The sequence below is a fragment of the Lissotriton vulgaris genome, chromosome 4_1, assembly GCF_964263255.1.
Source record: "Lissotriton vulgaris chromosome 4_1, aLisVul1.2, whole genome shotgun sequence".
Lineage (NCBI taxonomy): Eukaryota > Metazoa > Chordata > Amphibia > Caudata > Salamandridae > Lissotriton > Lissotriton vulgaris.
The window spans coordinates 1,924,992,567-1,925,009,289 of NC_141691.1; the positions used below are offsets into that span (position 1 = coordinate 1,924,992,567).

General features: G+C 45.6%; 1 protein-coding gene across 3 annotated transcripts in view; it reads left to right on the forward strand.

Moving 5' to 3' along the window:
- The window catches only part of KHDRBS3 (KH RNA binding domain containing, signal transduction associated 3), a 243,801-nt gene that overhangs the window by 139,835 nt on the left and 87,243 nt on the right, over positions 1-16,723 (forward strand). The window lies entirely within an intron of this gene.

The window sequence follows — 16,723 nt, forward strand, 5'->3', positions numbered from 1 at the left end:
GATTATCCTGATTTGGGCTATTGTTTCTTTCTGTAGGGGCTACTACTGGGGAATTGCCAAAGATCTTTGCAAAATGATTTACCTAGGTTTGTCCCTCAATAGCTACTTCTATGCATGGCTGATCCTTTACATCCGTCGGGAAAGGTGCTTTTACCACCTTCCAGAATAATTCTCTGTTTTTGTCTAGTGAGCTTTCGTGCAGCTGATTCCATAGTGCTTTTTTTAACTCCTCTTTTCTCACTTTGCACGCCAGCCTGTACACTTTTCTCAAGTTCCTGACCTCCTCTTGATCTCTTATTGTTTTTGTTAACGCTCTTTTTAGCTTTTTATGGGCAACTATACAGTCATGGTTGAACCATCCTTTTTTCCTTTCCCTGGTCCCTTTTTGCTTCATAGTATGGCATTCGTTTACTTTTCCTAGGATCACCTTGAATTGGGATAAAACTTCCTCATCGCTTGCCTCAATATCTAAGCACTTCATTATTGCAGATTGCGCTACAGTTACAACCTTGTTTGTCAGCTCATTTGGGTCAATCTTTCCCCACCCAAGAGTATAACCATTAGTTTTTGTGAGTTGTATATTGTTCTGGGCGAGGGTGGACATTAAGGTTTGAGCTGAAAGCTGGCCTTGATCCAAAATTAATTCGAAGACTAAAGCTGAATGATCGCTTAATGTGTTAATTTTAACCCTAAAATTCTTTGTCCTATTTACAAGGGTCGCTGTGGTGAGGATGTAATCGATTGTTGTTTCGCTTCCCCTTCCGAGATAGGTAGGGTCCAATTTCCCAGAAAGAGGGTTTATTTGATTTAATATTACTAAGTCCAAACTGGACATGGTTTCGTTTAAGAAATCTCCCACCACTGAATGACTAAAATGAGTCATTTGCTCTTCTCTTTCGTGCCCCACACCACAGATGTTACTATTTAACCTTTCACAAGGGTGATGGTTAAAGTCGCCTCCCCAAACGATACTCGGGGGTTCTGGCCCTTGTGTTTGTTTCATGCCACTAATCAGTTTCTTGCAGAGAGCCCCCAATATATTTATTCTCTCGTTTTCCACTAAATTGTCATATATGTTAACTAGAAGAATAGTCCTCTTTGTCTTAAATGCCAATCTCAGAATCTGGTAATGGGGTTCTAAGCTAAGTGGAGTAATTACCAGGCCTGGTATAGCGTTTGATATGTAGGTTATCAACCCGCCTTTTGCTCTCCCATGTGTTCCTGCAATTCCTGCTGAGAAGTAAGTTGTATACCCTGTCAGGTGCATTTCTTTCGTAAGCCAGGTCTCCTGGAGGGGAAAAGACTTGACATTCTTTGACAAACTCTGAGACGCTTCCATCCAAAAAATTTTCCCGGAGACCCGCGACGTTCCAAAACATTATTTGGATTTTTTCTACTCTCCTGCCAAACGCCTGTCTTTCGTTTGTCCTATTTTCCTTGTTTGGCCCAAATGTCCCCAAATCCGAATTATGTTCCTCATGAATTAAAATGGGTGTAATACTAGTTTTATTCCCCCTGGTGGAATTTTACCCCTCCCTCACAAGTGGTCGGTTGGATTGAGCCGACTGACTTTGTCCTTCGGTACTACAATTTTCAACTGAGGTGTCTGGAATGGTATCACCCAAGGAACTAGCATCTTTTGTCATGATATGATCTTGAGTCGAGGGGAGATTACTATCGAGTCAATCTATTCCCTCTAGCCCACACAGCGTTGAAAAGGGATTAAATGTTGGTATATTAAAGGCTGGGAATGATGATGGATAGTTGTTATTCGCATTGCTCCAGTATGTCTGAGGATAGAGTGATTGCGGAGGTTGATTGAAAAAATGATTCTGAATAGGTTGATAGCCTACTTCTCTCCACTCTGGACGCTGTCTTCTAGTTTGGTGATGTTTAGGATTATTTATCACTTCTCGTGGATAGAAGTAACTAACATAATGTGTGGAAATATTATCTCCTCCTATGGCCTCATACTAGTCTCCTATAGTTCTTACCACCCTATGATCCTTAAAATTAATAATTATCACGTCTCCCCTTTTGTCTTTTGGTCTTGAACCCACCCAAACAGCAACACTGACAGGATTTCTCCATTGACATGTGCGGGAAGGGGTCTATCCAGCTTCAACCAATAAATGGTTTTATTTTTTAGCGCCTGATAGTTCTCTCTGACCCCTTCTGTTAACTCTGGGACTCCTGTCATGACAATTGTATATGGGGCTGATTCCGGAGGTAGATCAACTATCCTGCGTCTTGATCTATTTGAGCGCTGTGTTGACTGCTCGCCCAACTCTCTACTTGGTATATTATTCGTAGAAGGATTAGGATTAGTTTTTGGTAAGGGAGGATTCGTTTCTACAGGATTCTTCTCTACTATATTTTTTCCCCTTTCAGTTACTTTAGATCCATCTTTTACTTGAGTGTTGTTGGGTGGTTTAGGGTTTTCATTATTAATAGTTTCTTTTGAGGATTTAGCCACTGCTTTTTTCCCTTGCATGGTTCCAGGTTTTAAAGGTGCACCACTGGTGGATGGTTGTTGCAGTGGTAAGACGTTGGGGGCAATAGGATTTTGTGTGGAATGTTTATAAAGTTGTGGCAATAATTTAGTTATAGCCATGGTGTTCTCTTCTATTTGCTTACCCAGCTTATCTAAATGCGTACTTATTAGTCTTGTTCTCTCCAGAAGGGGAAGCAAGAGTGACTTCACTATCACCTCTATTCTGGATAGAAGTTCAGTCTCCATTTCAGGGAGTAATCCTGCTGTATTATTCATTGTATGTACCACACTAGGCTTAGGGGACAATATGGGTGGGGGTGTTGTATTCAAAATGGTGATTGTATTTGAAGACGAAGGGGAAGGTGGTCTCTTTCTTTTCTTTGGGTGGTTATTTGTTTGTTCTAAAGGTGACGGAGAGGAAACAAGTAATTTAGGGGAACTAGATAGTCTAGATAAATTGGGGCTGACTGAGAGGATTTCAGGGGTTGGCATGAGTTCATTGCTATTTATCTGATTTGTTCCCTCGTCCCCTTCGAATGTTAAGGGGGTGAGAGAGTCAATATTAATAGGGGGAATGATGGTGGTCGGGGAATCTGAGACAATCACATTTGGTGAACAGGCTTTCCCAATCAATCCTAGTGAGGAACGCTTACCAGTTAGCAGGTCCATAGATAAGCGTTTTTCAGTGTCCGCAATTTCTTTTTCTAGGACGATCGTTACCCGTTTAAAAAATTGGTCAATGGTGCCTGTTACTGCCCCCTTTGACGTGTTAACAGTTATGTTCCTGGATTTTCCAGAGTCCGAGGACATGGTTGAGCGGGGGTGTAAGTTCAGGAGTGTAGAACAGGATAAGCAAGAACAATGCACAATGTCTCGTACTTCGTAGTTCAATAATAGATTTCCGGCAGATGGCAAAGAGGAAAGTTGGCTCTTACCGGGGGATAAACGTTGGGGGGGTGGCCCGTCCCGTCCTTGGTCGACCTTGGAGGGCCTTAGACGGCCCGCCCTTTGCCCGGGCTTCACCCCGGGTGCTCCTGCGCGCTCCCGCGCAGCGGGCCTATCTGCCTCTTATTGGTGATTTGAACGTAAGGGCGGGAGTGGGGCGGGGCGGTCAGGGAGAGCCGGCCCGGTGTCACGGCCTCAGGGTTGCCGGGACTCCTGGGAAAGCGAGTCCCGGTCCCAACGCTCGCAGCCCTGGCGCCCTGTCACTCACACGGCAACAAACCAAAAGCTCCGGCAGAGTCCGTTTGGCGATGCGGGACCCGCGAAGCGGGTTCCGCGAGGAGTGGTGGTGAGGCTCCCTCAAAAACAATAGCAGCAAGGTGAATTCTCCACAGGCGTCCCACGTAGCAGCAGCACACAGAGTCTTTTGAAGGGCGGTAGTGAGGCGGGGCGGTCAGGGAGAGCGGGCCCGGTGTCCCGGCCTCAGGGTTGCCGGGACTCCTGGGAAAGCGAGTCCCGGTCCCAACGCTCGCAGCCCTGGCGCCCTGTCACTCACACGGCAACAAACCAAAAGCTCCCGCACAGTCCGTTTGGCGATGCGGGACCCGCAAAGCGGGTTCCGCAAGGAGTGGTGGTGAGGCTCCCTCAAAAACAATAGCAGCAAGGTGAATTCTCCACAGGCGTCCCACGTAGCAGCAGCACACAGAGTCTTTTGAAGGGCGGGAGTGGGGCGGGGAGGTCAGGGAGAGCGGGCCCGGTGTCACGGCCTCAGGGTTGCTGGGACTCCTGGGAAAGCGAGTCCCGGTCCCAACGCTCGCAGCCCTGGCGCCCTGTCACTCACACGGCAACAAACCAAAAGCTCCGGCACAGTCCGTTTGGCGATGCGGGACCCGCGAAGCGGGTTCCGCGAGGAGTGGTGGTGAGGCTCCCTCAAAAACAATAGCAGCAAGGTGAATTCTCCATAGGCGTCCCACGTAGCAGCTGCACACAGAGTCTTATGAAGGGCGGGAGTGGGGCGGTCAGGGAGAGCGGGCCCGGTGTCACGGCCTCAGGGTTGCCGGGACTCCTGGGAAAGCGAGTCCCGGTCCCAACGCTCGCAGCCCTGGCGCCCTGTCACTCACACGGCAACAAACCAAAAGCTCCGGCAGAGTCCGTTTGGCGATGCGGGACCCGCGAAGCGGGTTCCGCGAGGAGTGGTGGTGAGGCTCCCTCAAAAACAATAGCAGCAAGGTGAATTCTCCACAGACATCCCACGTAGCAGCAGCACACAGAGTCTTTTGAAGGGCGTGAGTGGGGCGGGGCGGTCAGGGAGAGCGGGCCCGGTGTCACGGCCTCAGGATTGCCGGGACTCCAGGGAAAGCGAGTCCCGGTCCCAACGCTCGCAGCCCTGGCGCCCTGTCACTCACACGGCAACAAACCAAAAGCTCCGCCAGAGTCCATTTGGCGATGCGGGACCCGCGAAGCGGGTTCCGCGAGGAGTGGTGGTGAGGCTCCCTCAAAAACAATAGCAGCAAGGTGAATTCTCCCCAGGCGTCCAAGATGTGAGGTGCCCTGAACATAATAATGTAAAGGCGGTATTAGGAAAAAATATAAAAACAGAGCAATGACCCAAAAAAATAATTACTCCGATTAGTTTTGTGGAAACAATATTCCTCTCGCTGGTGATAAAGCAGTGTAGAGATACTTTTGGAACCATCTTTGTAAAGATTAACTTTCCTAAAATGCATATGGGCAAAAAAGAAAATACTTGTCAAAACAACTATACTGGTTACAAACAGGCTACATTAAAGGTGACAGCGTTGTTTTCTTGCTGGACCTGCTACTATGAATACAGTCTGTTGAAAAAATTAGCAAGTCAGCTATTTGGCCACCAAATAACCAAGTGCCAGATGTACGACCCTAAATTGCATGCGCAAACGGGTTTGCAACCGTTTTGCCCATGCAAAATGGCCCAGGGCATGTACAATTCCTAAATAGTAATTGTGACTCGCTATTAGGAAGGGTCGTTCTCTTCCTAATAGCATCCGCAAAGCAATGTAAGAATGTTTTGTGAACGCAATTGCGGTCTCAAAACAATCTCAAATAACACCCTTCTAAAGAGGGTGTTAATGCAGTTGCAATTTGGAAGGGGTCCGTAGGGACCCCTTCCACTATGTGACTGCCTCTAAAAATATTGTTAAAGGGCAGGCAGTGGTCTCGGGGACCACTGCCAGCCCTTAAAAAATTAAACGAAAACATTTCATTTTTAAAAAAAAATTATCCCCTTTTCCTTTAAGGAAAACTGACTGTATTTACAACAAAAAAAACCTGCTTTATTTAAAAGCAGTCCCAGACATAGTGGTCTGTGGAGCCCAGCAGGCTGCCATCCCTGGAAGGGCCTGTCATTCTCAATGTGCTCGCAAATTGCGAGTGGCTTATTTATATTCATTAGCCTCCAATTTGCGACCCCATTGGTAATCGCAAACAGTGTTAAACACACTGTTGTACATGCCAAATAGCGCCTTGCAATTTGCGAGTCACAAATGAGTCACAATTTGCGCTGCACTATTTTGCATGTCGTACATCTGGCCGCAAGTGTCATGCTTATTCCGCCCATCCAAGTTATTACCCTTTCAAACCAATAACAGAAATATCCACCACTCGTCTTTCATCTCTTTATCTACTCATTCTGGGCTGTGATAGGAGGTGCGTGTGTTGGGACTAAGTAAAACTCTCCTGTGTCTCTTTTTTGACGTTCCAGAAACAGGAGTTTATTAGCTATTTAGCTTTGTTTATGTGTCTTACAGTGGTTCCCAAACTGCATGCTTGGCACACAATGTCCCTGGCTAGTTGTGACGGCACACCAGGGTGCTGCGGGGCACAGATTGGGAACCAGTGTTACACTGATGTGACACTTAACCTATTTTCTGTGTGAGACTAACCTTGTTTGATTGCCTTCAAAGGATAGGTCCTTCCTTGGCAAGCCTCATTACTGTGTGCTGACCCTATGGTGGTGGACAAATGGCTATGTCCCTCTTTCCACAAACTACTGGAAAGAGCTATGGGTAGCTGTGTAGCCCCACCTGGGGGTAGCCTTTTAGGCACCAAGGCTCTCTCCTGCTAGATTTTCTGCAGGGTCATGTCCTCTGTGGTCAGCTGGACCCTCTTGGGGTCTGAAGATCTGTTTTTTGTGTCCCTGAAGCAAACAAAAAGAAGACGCGCAACCTGACCCATTGAGAGCAGTTCCAGTCCCTTGTGACAGCAGAAATAAGTAGTCTTAGAGACCTCATATTCCGTGAGGAGTCTGGAGTCTTCTTCAAGTAGGCCTTCTTTTTCAGGTGGAGTATACCTAGGTCCAGGAATGTTTTGATGAGGCAAGGGAAAGGTTCCAGATGTATCCTGTTTACTAGCCAGTGATTAAATTCTGCTTCACTGTACTAACAACTTTTGTGCAGTCTTCTTGCCTTCTTTTGCTGCACTTTCTCTTTGCTTTACCGTAATATAATTCAAGCAAGTCTGTCTTGTGATCCGTAGCCACTCCCCTATTATATGAGCTCACACCCCACCTGACAAAGTTCAAACTGTTTCTGTCCCCACTGTCAATGGAACCAGGCTATCTAGGAGGTTCATGAAAATGAATAAGAGAAGCCCATCTTGAAATCGCGAAGTCAAAAGAGGTAGTGCTTAGGCTGTTTTTGTATTACTAACTGTATCTGTCCCCTCCCAAATAGTTAATCCTTGCTAAGTGGTCAAAAGTTAACGCCTTCTCTGTGCTTCCAAGGTTCAGATGCAAGCCAATATCGTTTGAGTCAAGGATATGTTTTACCGCTCTAGCTATAGCTTAGACCATCTAAAGTACATTTTTCTGAAGTTACCTTTTCTCTCAGTTTATCAAAAATAAGATTTTATCATTAAATCAGATATTGAAATTTAAATAGGAAATACATTTTAAGGAGTATCCTGGCATCTTCCCAGACAGAGATATGAAAGTTAATATTTTAATCGCATTCAAGCCTGTCTTATGGAAAATGTATCTTAACCTACGAAGAGAATGAGCTTTTGTGTTTTTTATCCCATTGAGGGCATCCGTTTATAATACCTACATTTTTTCTCCTATGATAAGCACCTTGAATTTCTGGCTTGCAAGGTACACTTTATGGGTACATTAGGGTTGAAAATAGGTTTTCCTGCGTGGTGAAGGCATGTTTTTTTTATTTGTGTTACGGGAATGCCTTTAAACTGTAGTTCAGCCGCAGACCAGTGGTGCTATTTGCAGCTACATATTTCTGAAACATGTGGATGGCGTAAATGCACACTGATGCCCACATATGACATTTATCTCCCACTCCACTGGTGTGGTTTGTACTCCATCAATAATGGCCTTAAATAAAAGTTAAATAGACTATTTGGGTGAAACCAAGGTTACCAATACCATTTGGATAAAATCAATTTTATCAAAAAAAACTTAGAGCAAAGCCTGGAGAAAATGACTACCTTGACCAAAGAGGCTTTAAGAGTGACACACAGACAAACCAAAAGGTTCCTCAGTTTGAGGGATGTTGTTCATATGAATGATGTGGATTTTAAAAAATAGGAGAGACTCAAGTGTTTCAAGTAACAAAAGCCACTTGAAGGTGAATATCTGAGGAGCCTTGGACATGCTGAGAGATACGCTATTGAAAGATTACCGTCTTCTGAGGGCGAATTTGTTTTTTGGTAATTAGGTTTGAATGGTTTTCAGATCTTCAGAGACAGATGATAATATCAAAGCTGAGCTGGAGTCACTTGACTCCTTTCATTTCCTTGTGCATGCAACATGCACTTCATCTCTATTCTTGATGCAGCACCTTAACAACGTACTCTACAAAGTAAAGTGCATGTGAAGAATAGAGCTAATCCATTGTCAATGATCCATACACAACAGCTAGCTATGGTATGTCAAGGAGCATAATAACAGAATATTGGCCTCAAGTATGCATTAAAGAAAAAAGGATGAGCGATTAACCGAGAAGCAAATTGAAAATAATGTTAGACACTAAAAAGGGCATTGGATAGTTCAATGAGGTAAAATGATTCATGAGGCAAATATAATCCACCTTGACGCCATAATCCACGTTGTCTCTTTTCAGGCATCTACATCCAAGCAATAATGAGCACAAAATACGTACACAGGCCTCCAAGTCACTGCTTTGCTCACGATGACTACCTGGCTCTCAAATCACTAATTTCAGCTTAAAATGCAAACTGTCTATTCATTCAGACAAATGAAAAACAATCATAACAAGCAGGCATGAACACGATCCCGAGGTCTTTCTCAATAGGCACATATGTGGTGCCAGGGATTTCCTTAATATAGTAGCTCACTTCCTAGGAATTGAAAACTCAAAAGCAAAACGCCTCAGCAGGGTTTGTCAAGAAAATCATGAGTAGGAATTAAATGATGAGGTACTCCTCTGTATGAGGCCATCCCCAGAAAACAAAAACTGCCCAAAGTAAACGTTCAGGGGTTCACAACCAGTCACTTTGAGTAATACCATTTGATGAACTTTTGTATGCATTTCCACTAATATCCATGATTCCAACTGTTATAATCAAACTGATAAGAACCAATACTTGGGAGATTCTAATAACCCCAGATTGACCGCAATATTCATGGTGCACTGAACTTCTAAATTTGTCAGAGTGCACACAAAGGGTGCTGTTCTCCTGTTCAGGTTCAGGGGCTCGATCCTTTACCCTAACCCAGCATCATTGAACTCTTAGCTCCTGAACTTGCAATACGGACACCAACATTTGAAACGAGGTTAGGTATACATCCGTTATGGCAATGTACACTTTTAAATATAATTGATTGTGCATCTGCTGCATTCAAAAAAATATCTACCTTACCAGACAGCAGGAGGAGATAGTACTCCATAGCTTCCCTATTTAGTAAAGGCTGAGCTGCAGTTTTTTTCCGTAATGGTACATCTTGTAGACATTCCTACTTATAGCAAATATCCTTCACAACATCTTTCTTCAGAGATCTAGTTATAAAAACAAAACATTTTTGTAGGGGTTATGGGAGCCTTTCCTCCAATAAAGGGACTGTTGAGCTTAATACGAAAGTCTCAAAGTTGTTATGCCTCCTATTTGAACCAATTCTTCTACCTATGTTAGAGATTACATCTTGGAAAACAGCTTTTCTTTTACCTATTGCTTCTGTCTACAGGATTAGTAAGTTCAGGCAATATGTGGTAATGAACTGCAGATGGTTTTCCATCAACAATAAAGTTGACATGAAAACTCATCATAGTTTCCCACCCCAAAGGTCAGATTTTTGACACTTCCCTTACAACGTTTTTACAAAAATCTGTCTTCTCCTTCATAAAGGTCATTGAATGTGAAGAGTATTGAATTTCTGTATGGGTAAAACAAATGATATTTAAGTCGGTTCATGGTTGTTGGAGTCTTCTGTCCCTAAGGCTCTGGTCAGGGGTCCAACCAACTAGGGCAGCAGACAACAGGTCAGTACTGCAGGGCAGCAGTCCAGCACATCCGTAGTTTAGCAGAGCAGCTGTCAAGCAGCAGAGTGGTAGTCCTCCAGCAGCACAGCAACCCTTCTTCCTGGCAGAGCATCCACAGGTACAGAAGTGTACTGATAAGTGGGTGTCTAAGGTCCTTTACGTATACCCAGGTATGACTTTTAATTGAGGGAGAAGCTTCTAGAGGTTTCCCTTTGAAGTCCCCAGGCATCCTGCCTTCCCTGTCCTGGCTCCAGTCTAAGTATTCAGGGTATGCAGCCCAATGTGTGGAGGCAGGAGTGTAAGTGTAAGTAGAGCTAGGCCCATCTCTCTATTGTGTGTTGCTGTTTAGCAGGAATGCACAAAGCCCAATTGTCAGATACACCTAGTCATGTGACCCAGCAACAGGCTGCAAGCACTAAATGTCTAAGGCCGGAAAATTCCAACTTTCTAAAAGTGGCATTTTCAAAATTGTAATTTAAAATCTGACTTCAGCATTAGTTAGTATTATTCATTAAAATTCCAAAGACACCAAACATGCTCCCATTTGGAAATAACAACTTGCTAAATGTAATAAGGTAGCTCCAATGTTATCCTATGGTAGAGCTAGGCCTTGCAGTAGTGAAAAACTAATTTTAGAGTTTTTCACTACCAGGACATTTAAAACTTAAAAGCACATGTCTGACCTTTTAAATACACTCCACTCTGCCCTCTAGTCTGTCCAGGGCCTTTCCTAGGGGTAACATATATGTATTAAAAAGGAAGGGTTTATGCCTGGCAAAAGGTGTATTTTGCCAGGTCGAAATAGCAAGTTAAAACTGCACATACAAGCTGCAATGGCAGACCAGTGGCAGGACCCAGTTGACCAACCTCTGAAAGGTGGCAGGGGCATTCTTTAAGCCAAAGGGCATCATCCTAAACTGGGAGTGGCCCTCAGGAATTGAGAATGAATGTAGACCTCTCTTTCGCCCCCTAAGTCAGGGCAATCTGCCAGCACCCTGATGTGAGATCAAATGTAGTCAGGAACTTGGCAGTGCCCAACCTGTCGGTGAGCTCATCAGGTTGGGGAACGGGGTGTGCACCAGTTGTCGTGACAGAGTTGAGTCCTCTGTAGTCCACACAGATCCTGAGTTTTGTATTGGTGCCTGTGGGGCCGCCTTGGGTACCAGCACCACTGGGCTGCACCAGGGACTGTTAGAAGAGTCAATCCCCCTAACACCGGCGTCTTGGAGACCCCTTCCTTGATATTGGCCCTCACCATGTCTGACAGCCTGTAAATTTTATTTTTAACATGCGACCTGACTCCAGTGCCAATGTCATGTGCCTACACGTGTGTGACGGCTGAGGGAGAACAGAGACGAAAACTGTCTCAGAACCTGGTGACAGTCACTCTTCAGTTCTGAGATCAGATTAGGGGAGAGGTAGACACTCTTTACTGACAGATCATGGTCCTGGGCCGAGATGAGGTCAGGAAGATGCTCAGTCTCTTTTTCCATGCCTTTATCTGGCACCAGGACTATGTTACCTTTGAACCTCTCCAAGGGTAGGTTTAGGCGGTTCACATGGAGTACCCTTTGAGGGTTGCTAGGGGTCTTGAGATCCACCAGGTAGGTGGACCCCCCCCTTCCACTCCTTCTCCTCACATGGGCCTCTCCAGTGATCCTGAAGAGCTCTGGACTCCACACCCTCTGGCCAGTTTGAAAGTCTACCAGAGTACCTTTCTGGTCATACCAGAGTTCATCATTTCTTGTCTGGCTTCAAGACTACATTTGCTTTCTTCCAAAAACGATGCATCTGGTTGCAGAGGACCAACATGTAACTGACCACATAGTGACAGGAGTTCCTGGGAACTTCATCTTATCCCTCTATGACAAGGCTGAGAGGTCCCCAAACAGAGTGGCCCAAAGGAGTTTACAGGAGCTAAAACCGACCCCCTTCTGTGACATCTCCCTGTAGGCAAAGACATGGCTTGGCAAGAGCATGTGCCACTTACACCTCATGGGCTCAGTTAGGCCCATTATCATGCCTCTGAGGGTCTTGTTGAATCTATCCACAAGTCTGTTGATTTGGGGGTGATAGGGTGTGGAGAGCTTATAAGTCACTCCACACTCCTATCACATGGACTATATGTACTTCTAAATGATGTTAGTGTGGGGTACCCCATGTGGATAGAAATCACCATAAGGGCCCCAGTCACCAATCTCAGAGGGATGACCTCTGGGTAGCGAGTGGAGTGGTCCACCGAGACCAGGATGAACCTTTTGCCTAAAGCTGTCTTGGGGTCCAAGGGACCAACAATGCAGATGCCCACCCTCTCAAAGGAGGGCCAATAACAGGTAATGCGGTCAAGGGAGCATTGAGTTTTTTCCCTGACTTCCCACTGACCTGGCAGGTGGGACAAGACCTGCAGAATGCATCTGAGGCTGTTGTCATCTGGGGCCAATAGAAGTGGGCAGAAAGCCTGGTGAAGATCTTGTCTTACCACAGGAGAATGTCATGAGCCAACCCCAGTTTGAAGGCCCGGCAACACTTCGAGACCACCAGCATGTGGACTGTCACATGTCGAGGAACCTCAGGCTCGCTATATAGGAGGTTGTTTTACCAATATATTAGAGGTATCACCTGCTGCCTGAGCCTGAACTTTCTGCCTAAAGCCATCTAGAGTGGGGCACTCTTTCTGTGCTTCGCAGAATCCCCCACTTGTGGGCCCACCCTAAACTGCCATCCAGCAAATTCAGGCCAGTCACCCGGGTTGGCTTACGGGCATCCTCCTCAGATGCCCCATCATCCTGGACGACGGAAAGTTCAGGGGCTGGTTTTCAATGCCCATTGCCCTTACCTTTCTTGGCACCTGCCTGGCCATAATCCAGGCTCCAGGTACCCTGGACTCCCTTCTTGGCAGCCATGGACTATGTGGTCATAAAGACCCACTCGGACAATCCCAAAATCTCCAAGTGTGATCTGAACTCTACTTTCTTTCAAATAGTGTGGCCTAGGTTGACAATCTACAAGCATGGCAGGGCTCACAGATACTTTTTTCAGATCCTGAGACCTCCCACACACATGGAACCAGAGCCAATGGTAGATGACTTGGACAGTTGTCTGCGACTATGACTTGGGAGAATGTGTTGGGGAGGACCTGCTCTGGGACACGAGCTGACGCCTTATAGTGGCTTCTGTGTATCTCAGAGCCTCCACCCTTGGCCCATTGATGGGGACCCGCTGCCTAAATGTGGGAGTATTTGCAGGCATCTGAGCTTTTGAAAACCATCCCATTATCCCCCAGGAATACTAGGATACCCGTTGCCTACTCCTCAAAGCTAGCTGGACCACCTCCTCCCCAACCTCTACAATTGCCAACCCGAGTGTCAGCCCCCCAGTGGGGGGCTGTGCCCTCTTGGGAAATTTGGTTTCTCCCTTGGATTGCCCACATTTGTAACACTCAGTACATTGGAATAAAAACCTCTCTGTTTGCTTATCAAAGAATATCTTCTTGGTTTCAGACCGGGACTGGCTACCACTGTTCCCTTGGAAATTATTTTGGGGGGCTTTTTGAGAACTCCTTCCATCCTAATTTTTTCTCACCCCTCTTTCTTCTGTTGGGATCACCTGACCGTCCTTCTGGGAGTCCCTGCAGATTTCTTTTTGGATACTCTTGTGCTGACCCAGAGGCACAACTCCTCAGCAAGCGTCCTGGCCTCAGTCATCTTGCTGTCCACAAGGTGCTGGTGCAGCTCTGTAAAACAAGTATTTAGCATGTGTTCCCTTAGAACCAAGTTGTGAGAAGCTGGCCTGGTATATGATGTCCACTAATGTAAGTGCGGACCCTGCATCAGTCCAGACGACCCATATGGTGATTTAGGAGGTCCTAGACAACCTTAGAAAGCTCTCTAAGTGGTAGCGGTAGAGAGCAGCTTTCGGCTTAGTCAAGAAGTAGTGTAAAGCAGCTTGCTTTACCAGAATGCAATCTTATAGTGTAGTTTAAAGAAAAAGAACCTCAAAAGGTATTTATAAAAATATGTATTTATGATATAATACTCTCTAACATGTTTAGATGTTTAGCATTAGAAACGTGGTTCTTTGCCGAGGACTATCCGTAATAGTGTACTGTTGAGAATTGCAGTCCATAGGACTTCCCTGGCGCCTTGATGCCCTTGGGCTAAGTTGCGCGGTATTAATCTTCTTTCATTCATTAATTCATATCTCCTACCCGGAGATAAACACAATGAACACAATACTTTGCATAGAAATACAGTAAATAGCATGAAATACACAGTGGACCCCAGGAGGGGGACCAAACCATATACTAAGAATGTGGTTTAAGAACCATAACTCGGGACAAGACAATGTCAAGAGGACATAGAAGTGATTGGGACCCAAGGAACAACCCAATGTGAGTGACTAGTTACCCCACGGAGAGCGTGTGCTGTGTGGAAACAATAACACGTGCACCGTACAAGTCTATGTGTAGGTTGCGGTTGGAATTTTAAACATTAAGGACCCTTCCCAGTGGACCCTGAGGAAACCATGTGGAAGACAGAAGGTAGGAGAGCCACTTCACCTGTAGATACCCTAGTACCCACGTTACCTACACCAGGAAGCTGGGTGCATAGGTGAGAAGTGGTGTTGGAAACCCAAAGTGACGCTGCTGAAAAAGAAGAAAGTGTCCTGTGGAATCTAAAGGTGGATTCTACTTGAGAGGTACCAGCAAGCAGAGGGTACATAGTCTATGTCACTCAGGAGTGACCAGGAGATCTGGAAGACAAATGCCCACCAATGCCGGGAGTAGTAGGATAATTGACGGTGACCTTGACTCTGCAGCTGTGAGGACCAGGCGACGCTGAGGAAGACCAGGAGCTGTGCACAACCTGTCCCTTGTCGGATGCTGAGTGCTGAGGGGTCAGTGTCCGGCGTGAGCACCAACAAGCCTTGGCAAATGCAACCCCACAGAAGTCAAAGAAGGAGCAGTATTGGGACCAGCAAAGGGCCTGAGCAATCAGGGAAGCCCAAAAGAAACAAAGGTTACCCTCAAATGGACCCACAGGCTGGAGGCACCGGAGTCCCAAGAAGACCTCAAGCAGCTCACCAAGAGATGCAGGTCACGATGCACAACAATGCGGTGTGGCTGAAGATTCTGGCCACTGGAGATGCTCGAGGTTGGGGCTTCTTGGAGCCCAAATATCTTCTTGGAAGGAAGCCAACAAGTGTTTCGAACTGCAAGTTGACGTGGTGCACAGAGGGTCAGTTATTGCAGCCCCCATGAGGGATACTGACCTCAAACTTGATGAGAGGGCAAGGCAGGCCTCAAGACCTGTGGAGAACCCCAGCCTGTGTTGCAGAAACTGTTAGGGTCTGGAAGAGCTCAGGATCAGCAGACCGGTCAACTTAGTTGCGGTGCCTGCGAGTGCAGGGAAGTAACTCCTTCACTTCAAGGGAGATTCCTTCAGGTGTCTTTGATGCCCACACTTGAAATGGTATCACATTATTTAATTGGGGTGATAGTGTAACATAAATGTAATGTTTGGCACTGCCCTAACACAACTCCAAATCCTTACTGCTGACCACCAGTGTAAGACAGTGGGTTACTGGTTGATGGGGGTGAACTCCTTCTCAAGTAGCATCTACAGATCATCTCAAGTTAAAATCACAAGCAAACCCTAAATTAACCTGTGCTCAACCCTTGGATGGCTTGGCACAGATTAGTCAGTCTTAACTCAGACGCAATGTGTAAAATATTTGTGCAACACTTCAAACAGTTATACAAAAAAAAAAACACAACAAAAGGTTCCCACACTAAGTTAGAAAAATAGAGTATTTTCTAATAAGTAGATCAAGACCACAACAACAAAAATTCAATAAGTATAACCGGATATATAAAACATTTTTGTAAAAATAGTGCAAAAAGGCACAAAACACCAACTGTGGATATCTAGTTGTGCAGGACCAGGACAAAGTCACAGGGTCAGGCCGACTGTGATGGAGCCCTGGTCTGCTACAGGGCCCTAGTTAGACCACTGAACAGAGTACCTAAAGTCTGCTTTGAAGAGTGTTAATGAGGATCTGCATCAGAGATGCTTCCGGCAGCCAAAGCAATGTGTTGGATCAAAGTTGGGGCAAGGATGCAGTGCGTGGTCCTGCGTTGCCGACGATGGGCGTGAGGCCCTGTACCAAGGACTACGTTGCTCAGTGGCGTTTCCAATGAGGTAATGGGCTGCAATGAAGGTTTTTGCAATGGTTCTAATCCTCACAGCAATGGCGGTGTCAGTTCTGCTCAGAGTTGCGCTGCACAGCAAAGGGGATACTCCAGTCTGCTGAATCCACAGAGGCTGGCAGAGCATCTTGGGCACACTTCCAAGAGCCCAGGTTTGGACCACTGGAGATTTTTGACTTCCAATAATGAGACCAAGTCCGAATGTAGAAATCTTCTCCACAACTTCATCCAGCATCTTCCCCGATTTCAACTGATATAGATTTTACTGCATCATTGCCCAGTACATTTTCATCACATAATTTTGGACTCCACCTTGCTTCCTGACCTGCAGTCAAGGACTTAGAATTTACAAACATGGAACCCAGGTGCTGCTAATGGGTAATTTGAGTGTCACGTTGATTATACAGTATTTTGAAAACAAGCTGCAACCCAAAATTCTGTGTTGTAAATTGTGTGAGCCAATAGCGTGGATCAATTATCCACTCAAAATATAATTAATGTTATAAATTTAAAATGATATGTTGATCGTGTATCTGTCTAGTCTATATCAGTCTCCCTGGTGAAATATAATTGAATGCTTACAAATATGAAACT